The sequence below is a fragment of the Dama dama genome, chromosome 29 (genome assembly GCF_033118175.1).
Source record: "Dama dama isolate Ldn47 chromosome 29, ASM3311817v1, whole genome shotgun sequence".
Classification (NCBI taxonomy): Eukaryota; Metazoa; Chordata; class Mammalia; order Artiodactyla; family Cervidae; genus Dama; species Dama dama.
This window is the reverse complement of record NC_083709.1, coordinates 10096523-10113936: the sequence shown is the minus strand read 5'-3', so window position 1 is coordinate 10113936 and position 17414 is coordinate 10096523. Positions and strand designations below refer to the sequence as shown.

At 37.8% G+C, this 17414-nt stretch overlaps 2 pseudogenes; one reads left to right on the top strand and one right to left on the bottom strand.

Annotated features, from left to right (window-relative positions):
- LOC133048435 (olfactory receptor 10AG1-like) lies at window positions 1–952 on the top strand (annotated as a pseudogene).
- Window positions 953–11233: 10281 nt separating this feature from the next.
- LOC133048434 (olfactory receptor 10AG1-like) lies at window positions 11234–12166 on the bottom strand (annotated as a pseudogene).
- Between the last annotated feature and the right edge of the window lie 5248 nt (window positions 12167–17414).

The window sequence follows — 17414 nt, the reverse complement described above, 5'->3', positions numbered from 1 at the left end:
ATGGCATTTGTTCTTCTGGGATTTTCGGATCTTCCAAACTTCCAGAAAAACCTTCTATTTGGAACTTTCTTTCTCATCTACCTATTCAACTTAGCAGGAAATGGTCTTATATTAATAATCACGAGGGTAGACTCTGTGCTCCAGACACCTATGTATTTTTTCCTTGCAAATTTCTCGTCACTGGAAATCTGTTAAGTATCTGTCACTCTCCCTAGGATGCTAGTGAACCTTTGGACCCAAGACAGAAGCAGCTTTTCTTCGCTGAGCTGCGCCATCAGACGCGCTTCTTCCTTGCTCCCGGCCCCGGGAGCGCTCCTCCTGGGGGCGAGGCCTGTGCCCGGCACGTCCACGTGCAGCCTCCGCACCGCCGTCTGCTCAGGACCCACAGGACCGGCCTGCAGTCGGCTGCTGGCGCCCGGGTGGGGCATTCCAGTCCCGACAGCACAGACATGCCGGCTGTCCTCACTGCCCTTCTGTGCTTCACACCAGATCGAGCGCTTCTTCTGTGACGTCCCGTGATCACCCTGGCCTGTGGGGACCCTGCGCTTAATGAAGTGTGTGTCTATGCTGTTGCCGTGCTGTTTGCCAGGATTCCTTTCCTCCTGATACTGGGCTCTGATGTCAAAATCATTTCTGCCATCTGAAAGCTGCGCTCAGCCACAGGCCGGTCCGAAGCCTTCTCCACCTGCTCTTCCCTTCTCACGGTTGTGCTTTTATTCTTTGACTCCGTGACTATTGCCTATTTACACCCCAAATCAAATCATTCCTCAGGAATGACAAAATGCTCTCTGGTTCCTACACTGCTGTGACGCCAGTGTTTAACACCTTGATATACAGTCTTAGGAATAAGGATGTGATTGCAGCTTTGAAAAAGTTATTACTTAAGAAAACACTGCAAACATGTGAAAGGTCACTTTTTAATATTTGTCTCATAGGGCTCACAGAAATATGATTTAATTTCACTCTTCCTATGTTTACTGATAGTGTATTGGTGGTGCTTTACTCGCTAAGTCTTATCCGACTTGCGAGACCATGGATGGTAGCCTGTCAGGCTCCTCTGCCCATGGGATTCTCCAGGCAAGAATACTAGAATGGGTTGCCATTTCCTTCTCCAGGGGATCTTCCCGACCCAGGAATCAAACCCAGGTCTCCTGCATTGCAGGCAGTTTCTTTACAAACTGAGCTATGAGGGAAGCCCTTACTGACAGTAAGGACTTTGTGTAATTATTCCCAATTATTATGTCATCATTTACAATTATTACATTTTTTGGGTCTCCTGCCTGAAGTCAGTTGTGACTACATTTTAAAGAAGTAAAGTAATTGTGTTTTATTTTTTAAGACAAATCCACTTTTTCATAGCCATTTAAAATTTACCCACCTCTAAAATAGGATTTCCCAGGTGGAAATAGTAGTAAACAACCCACCTGACAATGCAGGAGACATAAGAGACCCAGGGTTCCATGCCTGGGTGGGGAAGATCCCCTGGAGAAGGAAATGACAACTCACTCCGGTATTCTTGCCTGGAGAATCCCATGGACAGAGGAGCCTGGTGGACTACAGTCCACGGGGTCGAAGATGACTGAAGCTCTTAGCATGCACCTCTAAACTTTTCAGATAATTTAAACCACTAGAATTTTGCTTAAAATGTGTAGAAAAAAAAATACTTTGCTTCCTCAACTGGTAAATTACTTGCAAATATGCTGCTACTGCCGTTTGTAATTGTGACACATTAATTTTTCATGTAGATTCTCATTAGATACATGATGAGGAATGAACATAGTACTGAATTATAGATCATATACTTAATTGTGAACAATCATTTAAAAAAGAATGGAAACCTTTCATTGCACCCATTTTCTCAGTATAAATTGAGAAAATGGTTCCATGTGTAACCAGAGGTAGATGAAAATCGAATATCAAACATCTGACACAGCTCTGTCATCCTGCTTTCAATGTATCATTACTGTGCTTCATACCAATTTACAAAATCCATTTCCTGCCTAGAATCTTTGTTAGAGCTTACTTGAATTAACAAAGTTGCATTGAAAAAAACATCTATGGCCTATTTTTTACACTTAATATCTTAATATCAAGGAACACATTATAAACTTGGAGAAAAAGAAAAGTTAAAGCAAAGATTCACACACAATTACTTAATATCACAAATAGTAATATATTCCAACAAATGCCTAACACTGCTTGCCTGCAAGCCATATTTAAGTTAGTATAAAAATAACTAATCTTTACCAGTTTAAAGATTATAGGTTTAATTACCTTTGTAGATTTTGTTCCTTCAGATTAATTTCTCTTTACAGGAGTTAACAGTTTAATTATAACATTTGGTTTATAAATTTGGATTTTTATTTTCTAGGGCTTGTGGGCCTTCTTAGGTGGCACGGTGGTATAGAATTTGCCTGCCAAAGCAGGAGATGCAGTTTCGATTCCTGGGTCTGGAAGATCCCCTGGAGAAGGAAGTGACAACGAACTCTGATACTCTTGCTTGAAAAATTCCAAGGACAGAGGAGCCAGTGGGCTATAGCCTCATGGGGTAGCAGAAGTTGGATATGACTGAGTGACAGGAACACACACACACACATGGCACACATGGGTGTGAATATCTTAATCTACTTCATCTATTTTTTTTTGTATATGTCAAAAAGTAAATGCATTACTGATGTGATAATGAGAGTGAAGATATAATAGTTGTGGGGGTGCTATTCTTTCCCTTTGCTTTCAAACTGTGATGCTAAAGAAGACTCTTGAGAGTCTTTAGGATGCAAAGAGATCAAACTATTAGTCAGTCTGAAAGGAAATCAACCCTGAATATTCATTGGAAGGACAGATCCTAAAGTTGAAACTCCAATACTCTGGTCACCTGATGCAGAGAACCAACTCTTTGGAAAAGACCCTGATGCTGGGAAAGATTGAAGGCAAATGGAAAAGGAGGTGGCAGTGGATGAGATGGTTAGATAATGAGAGGGTAACAGGCAGGAAGGCCAGGGGTCTCCAAATGGAGGAAATAGGCTGCAAGTGTCAGACATTTTTATCTCTCTTAAGCGGCAGGAGGAAACAAAACTAGCGATATGTTTTTCCTTCTCTATACAAATTTAAAAGGAGGTTTCTCTTAAAATACTGTGTTGCCATAATGACACCTGGTTTCACCTGAAGTTAACTATTCTCAAACCTTGAGTTAACCAATGCATTTTTCTTATGGAAATGTTTGGCTTAAGCTATGTTAATGTGCTATGCATTTACCCCAAACTGTGTCTTCAAGTCAGTTCTGCCTAATGGCTCAGAACCTACTTGACAAAACAGTATGTTATACTCAGACATTGTTCCCCTAATCTATGTAAACAAAACTATTTGTATGGTGAACTGCCCTTCTATAAGATTCAAGTCAATCGTTTTATGGCCCGGGATGAATCATCTGGTGCCAAGATTACCCCAAAATACATCTTATGGATGAGGGGCCTGGTGCCATTCTGAGCTTTAAGACAGTCCTTTCTTTCATTAACAGACTGCTAGTGACTTTATAACATCCAGCTGAAGACTAGCAGGGGGTACTCTTTCTGCCCCCTTCTGATGCCGGTGTCAGAAGCTTTCTCTATCCCCTTTATACTTTAATAAAACTTTATTGCACAAAAGCTCTGAGCGATCAAGCCTTGTCTCTGGCCTTGGATTGACTTCTCCTCCAGAGGCCAAGGAGTCTGGCATCTTTTTTGTGGGTCAGCAACAACCTTTCAATAGCATCATGGACTCAATGGACATGAACTTGAGCAAATTCTGGGAAATAGTGGAGGACAGAGAAGCCTGGCATACTACAATCCATGGGATCACAAACAGTTGGACATGACTTTGAGACTGAACAATAATAGCAATTCCATCTCTTAACTCTTAGAAAAGCAAATTGCAATGAAATGAAACAGTAGCAGTCCTGGAATTAAGATAACTGATTTTTGTTTATATATATTCTTATTTTTGTTTCTAATTTAATATGTGCATTGTCAAGCATCTCAACTGTTCTCTTTGTATCAATTTCTCTGTCTATAAAATAGTAATAATGCCTAGTATTATTAATACATCACAGCAATGAACACATTATGATGGATTCAAGAAGTCTTTTTGGAACTTTTAAAAGTCTTGGAGAAGGAAGTATTTGACAATATCTAGTTTTCAATAGAATGAAATTTACTCATTTAAAATTTGAAATTGGAGTTAATAATATTAATCTTAAAACAACGTTCACACTTCCCTGCCTTCTTAAACCTTCAGTCAGAGTTCATTCTACCTTGGCTTCTCAAGATATGCCTGCACGAATAAAAACCTGCTTTTATCCTGGGCTTACAGCTCCTGCCACTGTTTGCTGACATGGGACATGTAATTTTACACTGAATTTCCATAGAACACATTTTCTTCTGTCTACTTTCCTTTCTTGACTCTCATCAATTGATTTTCAAATTTCTAGAAATATTCTTTAATTCATTAACTATTTTTCCTAATATGATTTTCATTGTCATCTGTCATTCCTCATAACACTGAAAGAGAGCATATAGTCTTTGTTAGTCATTTGATTTTACCTACAATCCTAAATGTGATCTCACTTAAAAAGACAGAGATTATCTCAAGGCTTCTTCTTTCTTTTTATCTGATCTAGGATATTAAATGGTTTGCTAATATTTACATATACTTCTAATATGGAAATCTCATATATGAATGAGTTAGTAATTGACTCTATTTTGTTAAATATGTTGGTGGTCACAGAATAATGACCCTCAAAGACACATTTTAGGCTGAGTGCCGAATAATTGATGCTTTTGAACTGTGGTGTTGGAGAAGACTCTTGAGAGTCCCTTGGACTGCAACGGGATCAAACCAGTCAATCCTAGACAAAATCAATCCTGACTATTCATTGGAAGGACAGATGCTGAAGCTCCAATACTTTGGCCACGTGATGCAAAGAGCCTACTCACTAGAAAAGACCCTGATGCTAGGAAAGATTGAAGACAGGAGGAGGAGGGGATGACAGAGGACGAGATGGTTGGATGACATCACCAATTCAATGGCCATAAGTTTGAACAAGCTCCAGGAGATGATAAAGGACAGGGATGCCTGGCGTGCTGCAGTCCACAGGCTCACAAAGAGTCAGACATAACTGAGCAGCTGCACAACAACGTCAATATATATGTGGAAACCTTGCATGGGTGCATGCTAAGTCACTTCAGTTGCATCCCATTGTGCCATCCCATGGACTGTAGCCCACCAGCCTCCTCTGTCCATGGGATTCTCCAGGCAAGAATACTGGAGTGGGTTGCCATGCCCTCCTCCGAGTAATCTGCCCAACCCCAGGGTGGAACCCACGTCTCCTGCCGCTACTGCATTTCAGGCAGATTCTTTACTGCTGAGCCACTGTGGTACCCAGACATGACAACCTTAATCATTCTAAATATAATGAGTTCAATGAATCCACCTAGAAAAATTCACTTCTCTGTTATTTCATGCATACAACACAAACTCTTCTTATCTATGTGTCTATCATCTATCTAAATGCTCTATACAAAAATATAAATATACATAAATAGATATGTGTATCTTTTGTGTATAAGGCTTGTTATGGCAAAGCTCAACAATTTTCCCTTTGAAATTTCAGCGTCATCTCCCTGAAAGTTGATTTCATAATTTATATTTTTCCCAACTCTACCCTTAGACCATATGTTCACATTCTCCATATCATCCAATTATTCTATTATTAGTAGTACTCTATTTCCATATATGTTCTCTGTACTAAATATCTGACGGTGAAATAAGCTTAAATGTTTCCATGTCACAAATAAACAGTTTATCAATATAAAGATTACATACAGCAAAACACTTTTCCAAGAAACAATTATACATATGATACCTATATGTACATATATAAATATACAGGTGCTTTTCAAAAAGGAAAGAAAGAGAAGATTGTCTACCATTATTCCCTGCATATTCTTTTCCAGCAAAGTTTCCATAACTATTAATACAATCCAGATGCATGATGAAGACATATTCACTTTTCACTTTCCCTGAATCAGGCTATCAATCTTGGAAAGATTTTGCACATATTATTGACTTTCCCATCCTTTGTTGCCAATTGACTTCAGTCCACAAAAGCAATATTGTCCTCCAGTAGTACACAGGCACACACAGAAAAACATGTATACATATGTAAATAAATATGTTTTTGTAGTTCTAGATAATAAAATTGTGTGTGCTTAGTTTCCCAGAATTATAAGTGACTGGTTCTTAGAATCAGTTCAGTTCAGTTCAGTCGCTCAGTCCTATCTTACTCTTTACGACTCCATGAATCGCAGCACGCCAGGCCGCCGTGTCCATCACCAGCTCCTGGAGTTTACTCAAACTCATGCCTATCGAGTCGGTGATGCCATCCAATCATCTCATCCTCTGTAGTCCCCTTCTGCTCCTGCCCCCAATCCCTCCCAGCATCAGGGTCTTTTCCAATGAGTCACCTCTTCGCATGAGGTGGCCAAAGTACTGGAGTTTCAGCTTCAGCATCACTCCATCTAATGAACACCCAGATCTGACCTCCTTTAGGATGGACTGGTTGGATCTCCTTGCAGTCCAAGGGACTCTCAAGAGTCTTCTCCAACACCATAGTTCAAAAGCATCAATTTTTCAGCGCTCAGCTTTCTTTATAGTCCAACTCTCACATCCATACATGACCACTGGAAAAACCATAGCCTTGACCAGACAGACCTTTGTTGGCAAAGTAATGTCTCTGGTTTTTAATATGCTGTGTAGGTTGGTCATAACTTTCCTTCCAAGGAGTAAGCGTCTTTGAATTTCATGGCTGCAGTCACCATCTGCAGTGATTTAGGAGTCCAAAAAAATAAAGTCTGACACTGTTTCCACTGTCTCCCCATCTATTTCCCATGAAGTGATGGGACCAGATGCCATGATCTTAGTTTTCTGAATGTTGAGCTTTAAGCCAACTTTTTACTCTCCTCTTTCACTTTCATCAAGAGGCTTTTTAGTTCACCTTCACTTTCTGCCATAAGGGTGGTGTGACCTGCATATCTGAGGTTGTTGATATTTCTCCTGGCAATCTTGATTCCAGTTTGTGCTTCTTCCAGCTCAGCGTTTCTCATGATGTACTCTGCATATAAGTTAAATAAGCAGGGCGACAATATACAGCCTTGATGTACTCCTTTTCCTATTTGGAACCAGTCTGTTGTTCCATGTCCAGTTCTAACTGTTTCTTCCTGACTTGCATACAGGTTTCTCAAGAGGCAGGTCAGGTGGTCTTGTAATTCCATCTCTTTCAGAATTTTCCACAGTTTATTGTGATCCACACAGTCAAAGGCTTTGGCATAGTCAATAAAGCAGAAATAGATGTTTTTTTCTGGACCTCTCTTGCTTTTTTGATGATCCAGCGGATGTTGGCAATTTGATTTCTGGTTCCTCTGCCTTTTCTAAAACCAGCCTGAACATCTGGAAGTTCTCGATTCACGTATTGCTGTAACCTGGCTTGGAGAATTTTGAGCATTACTTTACTAGTGTGTGAGATGAGTGCAATGGTGCGGTAGTTTGAGCATTCTTTGGGATTGCCTTTCTTTGGGATTGGAATGAAAACTGACCTTTTCCAGTCCTGTGGCCACTGCTGAGTTTTCCCAATTTGTTGGCATATTGAGTGCAGCACTTTCACAGCATCATCTTTCAGGATTTGAAGTAGCTCAACTGGAATTCCATCACATCCACTAGCTTTGTTCGTAGTGATGCTTTCTAAGGCCCACTTAACTTCACATTCCAGGATGTCTGGCTCTAGGTGAGGGATCCCACCATTGTGATTATCTGGGTCACGAAGATCTTTTTTGTACAGTTCTTCTCTTCTTGATATCTTCTTCTTCTGTTAGGTCCATACCATTTCTGTCCTTTATCGAACACATCTTTGCATGAAGTTTCCCCTTGATAACTCTAATTTTCTTGACGAGATCTCTAGTCTTTCCCATTCTGTTGTTTTCCTCTATTTCTTTGCATTGATTGCTGAGGAAGCTTTCTTATCTCTCCTGGCTATTCTTTGGAACTCTGCATTCAAATGCAAATATCTTTCCTTATCTCCTTTGCTTTTCACTTCTCTTCTTTTCACAGCTATTTGTAAGGTCTCCTCAGACAACCATTTTGCCTTTTTGCATTTCTTTTCCATGGGGATGGTCTTGATCCCTGTCTCCTCTACAATGTCATGAACCTCTGTCCATAGTTCATCAGGCTCTCTGTCTATCAGATCTAGTCCCTTAAATCTATTTCTCACTTCCACTGTATAGTCATAAGGGATTTGATTTCGGTCATACCTGAATGGATTAGTGGTTTTCCCTACTTTCTTCAGTTTAATTCTGAATTTGGCAATAAGGAGTTCATGATCTGAGCTACAGTCAGCTCCTGGTCTTGTTTCTGCTCACTGTATAGAGCTTCTCTACCTTTGGCTGCAAAGAATATAATCAGTTTGATTTTGGTGTTGACCATCTGGTGATGTCCATGTGTAGAGTTCTCTTGTGTTGTTGGAATAGTACAATTCAAAAGAGTAACAGAGTATTATCTTGCTCATAAAGACATTAATAATTTACAAAGCATTGTTAGTATTTTCACACATTCATTGTGTTTTTAAAACTAATGATACAGGTACATTTTTGGCAGCCTATTGCCGGTGAATGTGGTAACTAGTTTAGATATGGTTTGTTAGTTGCCAAGCCAGTGAGAAAATTGAAGCTATCCACTGACATTTTTAGTATGTCTAACTTCAGTATCTACCAAAAAGAGTCATAGTGCTCCAAGATATCACTTCTTCCCTGGTGGCTCAGACGGTAAAGCATCTTCCTACGATGAGGACGATCTGGGTTCAATCCCTGGGTTGGGAAGATTTTCTGGAGAAGGAAATGGCAACCCACTCCAGTATTCTTTCCTGAAAAATCCCATGGATGGAGGAACCTGGTAGGCTACAGGCCATGGGGTCGCAAAGAGTCGAACACGACTGAGCAACTTCACTTTCAGCTTTCAGATCTGTTAAATATATTAATATTTTAAAATGCTGCCCCCCATTAGTTACCCCTTCTTTCTAAAAAAGTTTTTTTTTTTCCTTTTAATTAGGCAGGAGGGACAGAAAAAAGAGAGGGTTTCTTAATTTCTGTATCAATCTTTTCAACATATAATAATTTCAGGATTTATTCAACTTCTGCCTAGAAATTTTACTGGAATTGTGTTGATGCTATTTTATTTCTCTTTCTTTTAAATTCTCCTGCATTTAATCATTTCCATTAGATTTTATTAGGTTATGATAGCTGTATTATCTGAGAATCTTGGTGATTCATTGTTTGTTCAGTTCTCAATAAGAGTTGGTTTTTCCTTCTTCACTTTATTATCAGAATTGTTCACATGTCATCTGGTTGTTGTCTCCCAAGTAGAAAGTGGTACTGCACCTTCCTATCCACATGGAAGTAGCCAACTCCATATAAATGTGAACAGAACTTACATATATTTTTGTGGGAATAAACTTAAAAAGCAGGTTCAAGCTTCATCATATTTTTTGTTTTATTTTATTTTTCATTTATTTTTATTAGTTGGAGGCTAATTACTTTACAGTATTGTAGTGGGTTTTGTCATACATTAACATGAATCAGCCATGGAGTTACACGTATTCCCCATCCCGATCCCCCCTCCCACCTCCCTCTCTACCCGATCCCTCTGGGTCTTCCCAGTGCACCAGGCCCGAGCACTTGTCTCATGCATCCAACCTGGGCTGGTGATCTGTTTCACCATAGATAATATACATGTTTCGATGCTGTTCTCTCGAAACATCCCATCCTCACCTTCTCCCACAGAGTCCAAAAGTCTGTTCTGTACATCTGTGTCTCTTTTTCTGTTTTGCATATAGGGTTATCGTTACCATCCTTCTAAATTCCATATATATGTGTTAGTATACTGTAATGTTCTTTATCTTTCTGGCTTACTTCACTCTGTATAATGGGCTCCAGTTTCATCCATCTCATTAGAACTGATTCAAATGAATTCTTTTTAATGGCTGAGTAATATTCCATGGTGTATATATACCACAGCTTCCTTATCCATTCGTCTACCAGGACATGGAAGCAACCTAGATGCCCATCAACAGACGAATGGTTCATCATATTTTTCAATGTTGAGTACTGGTGACAGGTCATATTTCTGCAATGAACTGTTCCCAGTCTTTATGAAGGATTATTATATAAACATGGAATTTTGAATATTATATAACTACAGAAATAGCACACACAACTAATCATTGCAATTTTCCTTGTCCAAATTTATTGTTTGTTATTTTGATTACCTGAATAGCACAAACTTATTGCAATAAACTGAACAATTTCAAAGAAAAAATGGAAAAAATTGAATGATTTACTCTCTGATTTCCATAATTAACAAAGATGATCATTTTTGTATTGATCATTTCTAATATGTGTATATATATATATAAGGTTTAAGGTGTACAATACTTGTGCTTTTATAGCAGATACTTACTTTTACAAAAATTTAAATCCTTTCCCCTTTCCCCCTAACTTTACTTTCCCCACTATCATCTCTAGGAAAATATATTAAAAAATCATGACTTGTGAATATTCCCATCAGTTTTTTCCAATCTCATCTTATATATGTAAATATTTTAATGATATCTTTTATCAATTCAACAAATATTATTAATCTGATACACACATAAATGATGCCAGTATTTATTAATGTCATTGTGCAACATCATTTATTAAGTTACATTCCCAATGACAGGTGCTTTTTACTCTGAGAAATTATTTCTCTGTAGAATAATTGCTAGGCCAAATTATATGTAACATTTTAATTAATGTCCATTACCAATTTAGTTTTAAAAATTTCTGCAACAACTCTATGGAAATGAATAATATGCTTTCCAATAAGTGATATAACTAAGTGTGTATTACAACTGGGCCTATTATAGCAATTCTTGTCTAAAATTCTTACTACAAGAGAACATGTCACAATAAGGTTATAGAATTCTCAAATGAATAATTTGCTATTTGTTAACCCATATACAACTGTATAACTGAAGACAGAAATATCTTTTAGAGTTACAAGAAATTTTTATTTTGGTAATAACTACCACTTTATAGACAGATAAGTTTAAGATAAATATTTATTGAAAAGTTATAACAAATTTATAAGAAATCAACTTCTGAAATACAAGTCACTTTTTCAATGAACTAAGGTGTTTACCTGGCCATTTTCTCAGTGCCATCATGACATCCTTGTTCCTTAGACTGTATATCATGGGGTTAAACACGGGCGTCACAATCCTGTAGAAGAGGGAAAGCACTTTGCCAGTTCCTGCTGAGCCTTGGGTCTTGAGTCTTAAATATGTGACAAGGCCTGATCCGAAGAACAATGTCACAACCATAAGATGAGAGGAACAGGTGGAAAAGGCTTTGCACCAACTTGTGGCTGATGGCAATTTAAGGATTGTGGAGATGATTTTGCTATAGGAGAAAAGTATCAACAGAAATGGAACCAAAACAAACAGTGCAGCAACTGTGAAGACCAGTTTCATTCAGAACACTGTCCCCACAGGCCAGCTTGAGTATGGGAGGGATGTCGCAGAAGAAGAGGTTGATGAGTCTAGAACCACAAAAGGGCAGAGAGAAAATCTGGCATGTTCCATCCAATCTGGCCTATTTGGAGTGGGATTCCACTGATCCAGGAGCCAGCCACTAGCTGGACACACACCTTGTCGTTCATAACCAGAGGATAGTGCAGAGGGCTACAAATGGCCACGTAGCAATCATAGGCCATCACGGCCAGAAGGAAGCACTCGGTGGCCCCAAGTATAAGAATGAAGCACATTTGTGTGGCACAAGCAACTAAAGAAATCATTCTTCTTTGTGTCCAAAGACTCATGAGCATCCTGGGGAGTGTAACAGACACAGCAGATTTCCAAAAGGGAAAAATTGCCAAGGAAAAAATACATGCGGGTCTGGAGACCAGGGTCTAGTTTTGTTATCACAAATATGACGCCATTGCCCATCAAGATAATTATATAGATGAGTAAGAACAGTCCAAATAAAAACTTCTGGAGATGACGAACATCAGAAAAGTCCAGGAGAACAAACTCCATCAGTTCAGTGAGATTACCTTCTGGTGCTTTTTCTTGGTGTTCCATCTGTGAAAAAGGGTAAATGTATTATCTGCTTTTTATTTTTACCATCAGGCATCAGTGCCTGTTTATAAAACTTATCGGGATATCCAGATTGATTTTCATCATCAATGCAATTGTTTCTAATTTAAGAATTTTATTATCTATATGTTTCCCCTTTCTCAGTTTATAATTCGTGTGTTATCACCATACACTCTCCCTTGAAATATCTTTTAGGGCATTCTTTCTGAATACAGTCCAATGTCAAAAAAGTTAAAGTGTTAGTCGTTCAGCCATGTCTGACTCTCTGACCCCATGGACTGTATGCAGCCCGCCAGGCTGCTCTGTCCATGGGATTTCCTAGGCAAGAATACTGGAGTGGATTGTCATTCCCTTCTCCAGGGGATCTTCCCCACCCAGGGATCAAATCCAGTCTCCTGCATTGCAGGTGGATTCTTTACTACCTAAGCCACCAGGGACGCTCCAGATGCCCTGATTGGCACAGGCATTGGACAAATTGATAGTTATTGAAGACAGAACCACAACTTTGCCATATGATCTCAGTTTTAAATACTTACATCATTTTTTGGCCATGTTTCACGGTTTGTGGGATCTTAGTACCCCAACCAGACTTTGAACCTCAGGCTGATGGCAATGACAGTACAGAGTCCTAACCATTGGACAAAAAAAAAATCTACATTTTTTTGACAATTTTATTGTATTTCTCTATGACTTTACATACTTCAGTAGAGCTGTTAATTTAACAGAAATTGTCTTCCTTATATATTTTCAGCTATGCATTTCAACTCTTCATTTCCCTCCCATCACTTGATGATCTTGATCATACATATTCTTATATACAACTCCCATCATCAGGCAGTTTACAAAAAAAAAAAAAAGTGAATATTTTATTTTATTGTACATAGGGGAATAAAATACATATATTTCAGTAAGATACTATGTGGGGCCCATCAGAGTGTTTTATTCTGGAAAAGTTGTGTGGGAATAGATACAGATAGAAACAATTAACAGGGTCACTCTGGGAAAAGAGGGGTCACCTGGAATGTGTTCACTAGCCGTGTAAGATACTTCCTGTCACGCTTTACCTGTGTTCTGTGTGCATCTCTGAAGTCTTTGTTGTTCCTCAAATAATAATAATAATAATAATAATAATAATAATTCAGATAACAGTTTCTAAACTCACTTTTCTTGAGCTGGGATATTGAGATTTAGCAATGATGGGTACATTGATCATTTGCACATTGGTTTTGTGATTGCAAATCCTTGCATATTTTTAAAATCATACTTAAGTTTGAATCCTAACTCTGTTATTTATCATTTGTTATATTAAGTAATTGTTTAAAATTTCTGTTTGCTTTCTTATTTGAAATAATTAGATATGATATTGTTGATAAAATTACCTATCACTTTTAATATGTTTATGTATAAATTATGGTCCTATAATTATAATTCTTAATATGGTATAATGTTCTTAAATCTTTAGTTGCCAGGGTTGTAACACACTCCCTAGAAAAATTGCTTTTGGTAGAGTTATTGAGTTACTCATTGATGATTACTTTTTCCCATTTTTCTCCTTTCATCAGAGCCAGGAGTAGAATACGGTCTTAGGAATGAGACCCCTCTAGTACAGAATCTAAGAGCATGCACTCAGTTTCAGGGCTGATTCTGCATTGCACCATTGTTAAAGTGACTGCTTCCTTAAATATTACACTCCAGGCATCACTTGACTCAACGTGAGTCCCAGCCCTGCTTCTCATTTCCCCACTCTTTATATTTCAAGTTTTTCCATGCAAGCATGGTCTAAATATAGTGTCATGGACAAAAATATAATCCTGACAAGATGGCCTGCAATCGAATCATGGCTTCACTTGCCTGCTTTGTGACAATGCAAAGTGTTTAATCTCCCTGTGTCATAGATCACTTGGCTGCAAAACTGACTAACAGTTGTATCAACAGTTAGGATTGCTATATGATTTAATTCATTTGATACATGTAAAGAAACTTAAAGTTGTTTTGGCATTCATAGAAAATCTATTTGAAAGCTAGCTATTATTGTTTTTATTAAAAGCTAAATTTTATTCTCTTAAATTTCATTCTTTGCTTTAACAGTAAGAAAAACTGCTCTCTAATTTATGTTGGTTTGGTATCACATGGTTAACGTGGGAATGAAATAAGATACTAAAACAATCATCACAGTGTTATAAAAATCCCAGACTCTTAGATGTGAAGTCTCCATGAATTTTCTGCCAAAAATTTAATAATATTACCACCTCCACTCTGTAGAACTAATAGGGAGAGCACACATGACTTTGTAGCACATACTGTTGCAATTTGGCTCATTCCTTTCATATACCTTTTTTCTTTCCCACTGATATTACATGATCTAGTATCTAATGACTGAGATCTAGGAAAATAGTCTTAGTTTTCCTACTTGGAAACAATATAGATCTTAGAAAATGCTTGTTTACTTAATATACTGTTCATTATTAGATTCTAAAATTGAGTAAAGGAACAGATAATTTTAATTTAAAATTGTCAATCTTAAACGAGAGAAGAAGTTTAATATACAAAAGAATAAAATTGTAATCTTTATAATTTTTATGAATAAAAGCATTTAGTATTGCACTCACTGCCTGAATAAAATTATTTCCAGTCCTATATAAAATGTAATTTCTTTTTTTTTATTTTTAATTTTTTCAGTGGGTTTTGTCATACATTGACATGAATCAGCAATAGATTTACACGTATTCCCCATCCCGATCCCCCCTCCCACCTCCCTCTCCACCCGATCCCTCTGGGTCTTCCCAGTGCACCAGCCCTGAGCACTTGTCTCATGCATCCCACCTGGGCTGGTGATCTGTTTCACCATAGATAATATACATGCTGTTCTTTTGAAATATCCCACCCTCACCTTCTCCCACAGAGTTCAAAAGACTGTTCTGTACTTCTGTGTCTCTTTTTCTGTTTTGCATATAGGGTTGTCATTACCATCTTTCTAAATTCCATATATATGTGTTAGTATGCTGTAATGTTCTTTATCTTTCTGGCTTACTTCAGTCTGTATAATGGGCTCCAGTTTCATCCATCTCATTAGAACTGGTTCAAATGAATTCTTTTTAATGGCTGAGTAATATTCCATGGTGTATATGTACCACAGCTTCCTTATCCATTCATCTGCTGATGGGCATCTAGGTTGCTTCCATGTCCTGGCTATTATAAACAGTGCTGCGATGAACATTGGGGTGCACGTGTCTCTTTCAGATCTGGTTTCCTCAGTGTGTATGCCCAGAAGTGGGATTGCTGGGTCATATGGCAGTTCTATTTCCAGTTTTTTAAGAAATCTCCACACTGTTCTCCATAGTGGCTGTACTAGTTTGCAATCCCACCAACAGTGTAAGAGGGTTCCCTTTTCTCCACACCCTCTCCAGCATGTATTGCTTGTAGACTTTTGGATAGCAGCCATCCTGACTGGCGTGTAATGGTACCTCATTGTGGTTTTGATATTTGCATTTCTCTAATAATGAGTGATGTTGAGCATCTTTTCATGTCTTTGTCAGCCATCTGTATGTCTTCTTTGGAGAAATATCTGTTTAGTTCTTTGGCCCATTTTTTGATTGGGTCATTTATTTTTCTGGAATTGAGCTTCAAGAGTTGCTTGTATATTTTTGAGATTAATCCTTTGTCTGTTTCTTCATTTGCTCTTATTTTCTCCCAATCTGAGGGCTGTCTTTTCACCTTACTTATAGTTTCCTTTGTAGTGCAAAAGCTTTTAAGTTTCATTAGGTCCCATTTGTTTAGTTTTGCTTTTATTTCCAATATTCTGGGAGGTGGGTCATAGAGGATCTTGCTGTGGTTTATGTCGGAGAGTGTTTTGCCTATGTTCTCCTCTAGGAGTTTTATAGTTTCTGGTCTTACATTTAGATCTTTAATCCATTTTGAGTTTATTTTTGTGTATGGTGTTAGAAAGTGTTCTAGTTTCATTCTTTTACAAGTGGTTGACCAGCTTTCCCAGCACCACTTGTTAAAGAGGTTGTCTTTTTTCCATTGTATATCCTTGCCTCCTTTGTCAAAGATAAGGTGTCCGTAAGTTCGTGGATTTATCTCTGGGCTTTCTATTCTGTTCCATTGATCTATATTTCTGTCTTTGTGCCAGTACCATACTGTCTTGATGACTGTGGCTTTGTAGTAGAGTCTGAAGTCAGGCAGGTTGATTCCTCCAGTTCCATTCTTCTTTCTCAAGATTACTTTGGCTATTCGAGGTTTTTTGTATTTCCATACAAATTGTGAAATTATTTGTGCTAGTTTTGTGAAAAATACCGTTGGTAGCTTGATAGGGATTGCATTGAATCTATAGATTGCTTTGGGTAGAATAGCCATTTTGACAATATTGATTCTTCCAATCCATGAGCATGGTATGCTTCTCCATCTGTTTGTGTCCTCTTTGATTTCTTTCATCAGTGTTTTATAGTTTTCTATGTATAGGTCTTTTATTTCTTTAGGTAGATATACTCCTAAGTATTTTATTCTTTTTGTTGCAATGGTGAATGGTATTGTTTCCTTAATTTCTCTTTCTGGTTTTTCATTGTTAGTATATAGGAATGCAAGGGATTTCTGTGTGTTAATTTTATATCCTGCAACTTTACTATATTCATTGATTAGCTCTAGTAATTTTCTGGAAGAGACTTTAGGGTTTTCTATGTAGAGGATCATGTCATCTGCAAACAGCGAGAGTTTCACTTCTTCGTTTCCTTTCTGGATTCCTTTTACTTCTTTTTCTGCTCTGATTGCTGTGGCCAAAACTTCCAACACTATGTTGAATAGTAGTGGTGAGAGTGGGCACCCTTGTCTTGTTCCTGATTTCAGGGGAAATGCCTTCAATTTTTCACCATTGAGGGTGATACTTGCTGTGGGTTTGTCATATATAGCTTTTATTATGTTGAGGTATGTTCCTTCTATTCCTGCTTTCTGGAGAGTTTTAATCATGAATGGGTGTTGAATTTTGTCAAAGGCTTTCTCTGCATCTATTGAGATAATCATATGGTTTTTATCTTTTAATTTGTTAATGTGGTGTATTACATTGAGTGATTTGTGGATATTAAAGAATCCTTGCATTCCTGGGATAAAGCCCACTTGGTCGTGGTGTATGATTTATTTATTTTTTTTTTTTATTTTTTTTTTTAAGTTTTATTAAGCTTTATTTCTTTTTTTTTTAAATTTT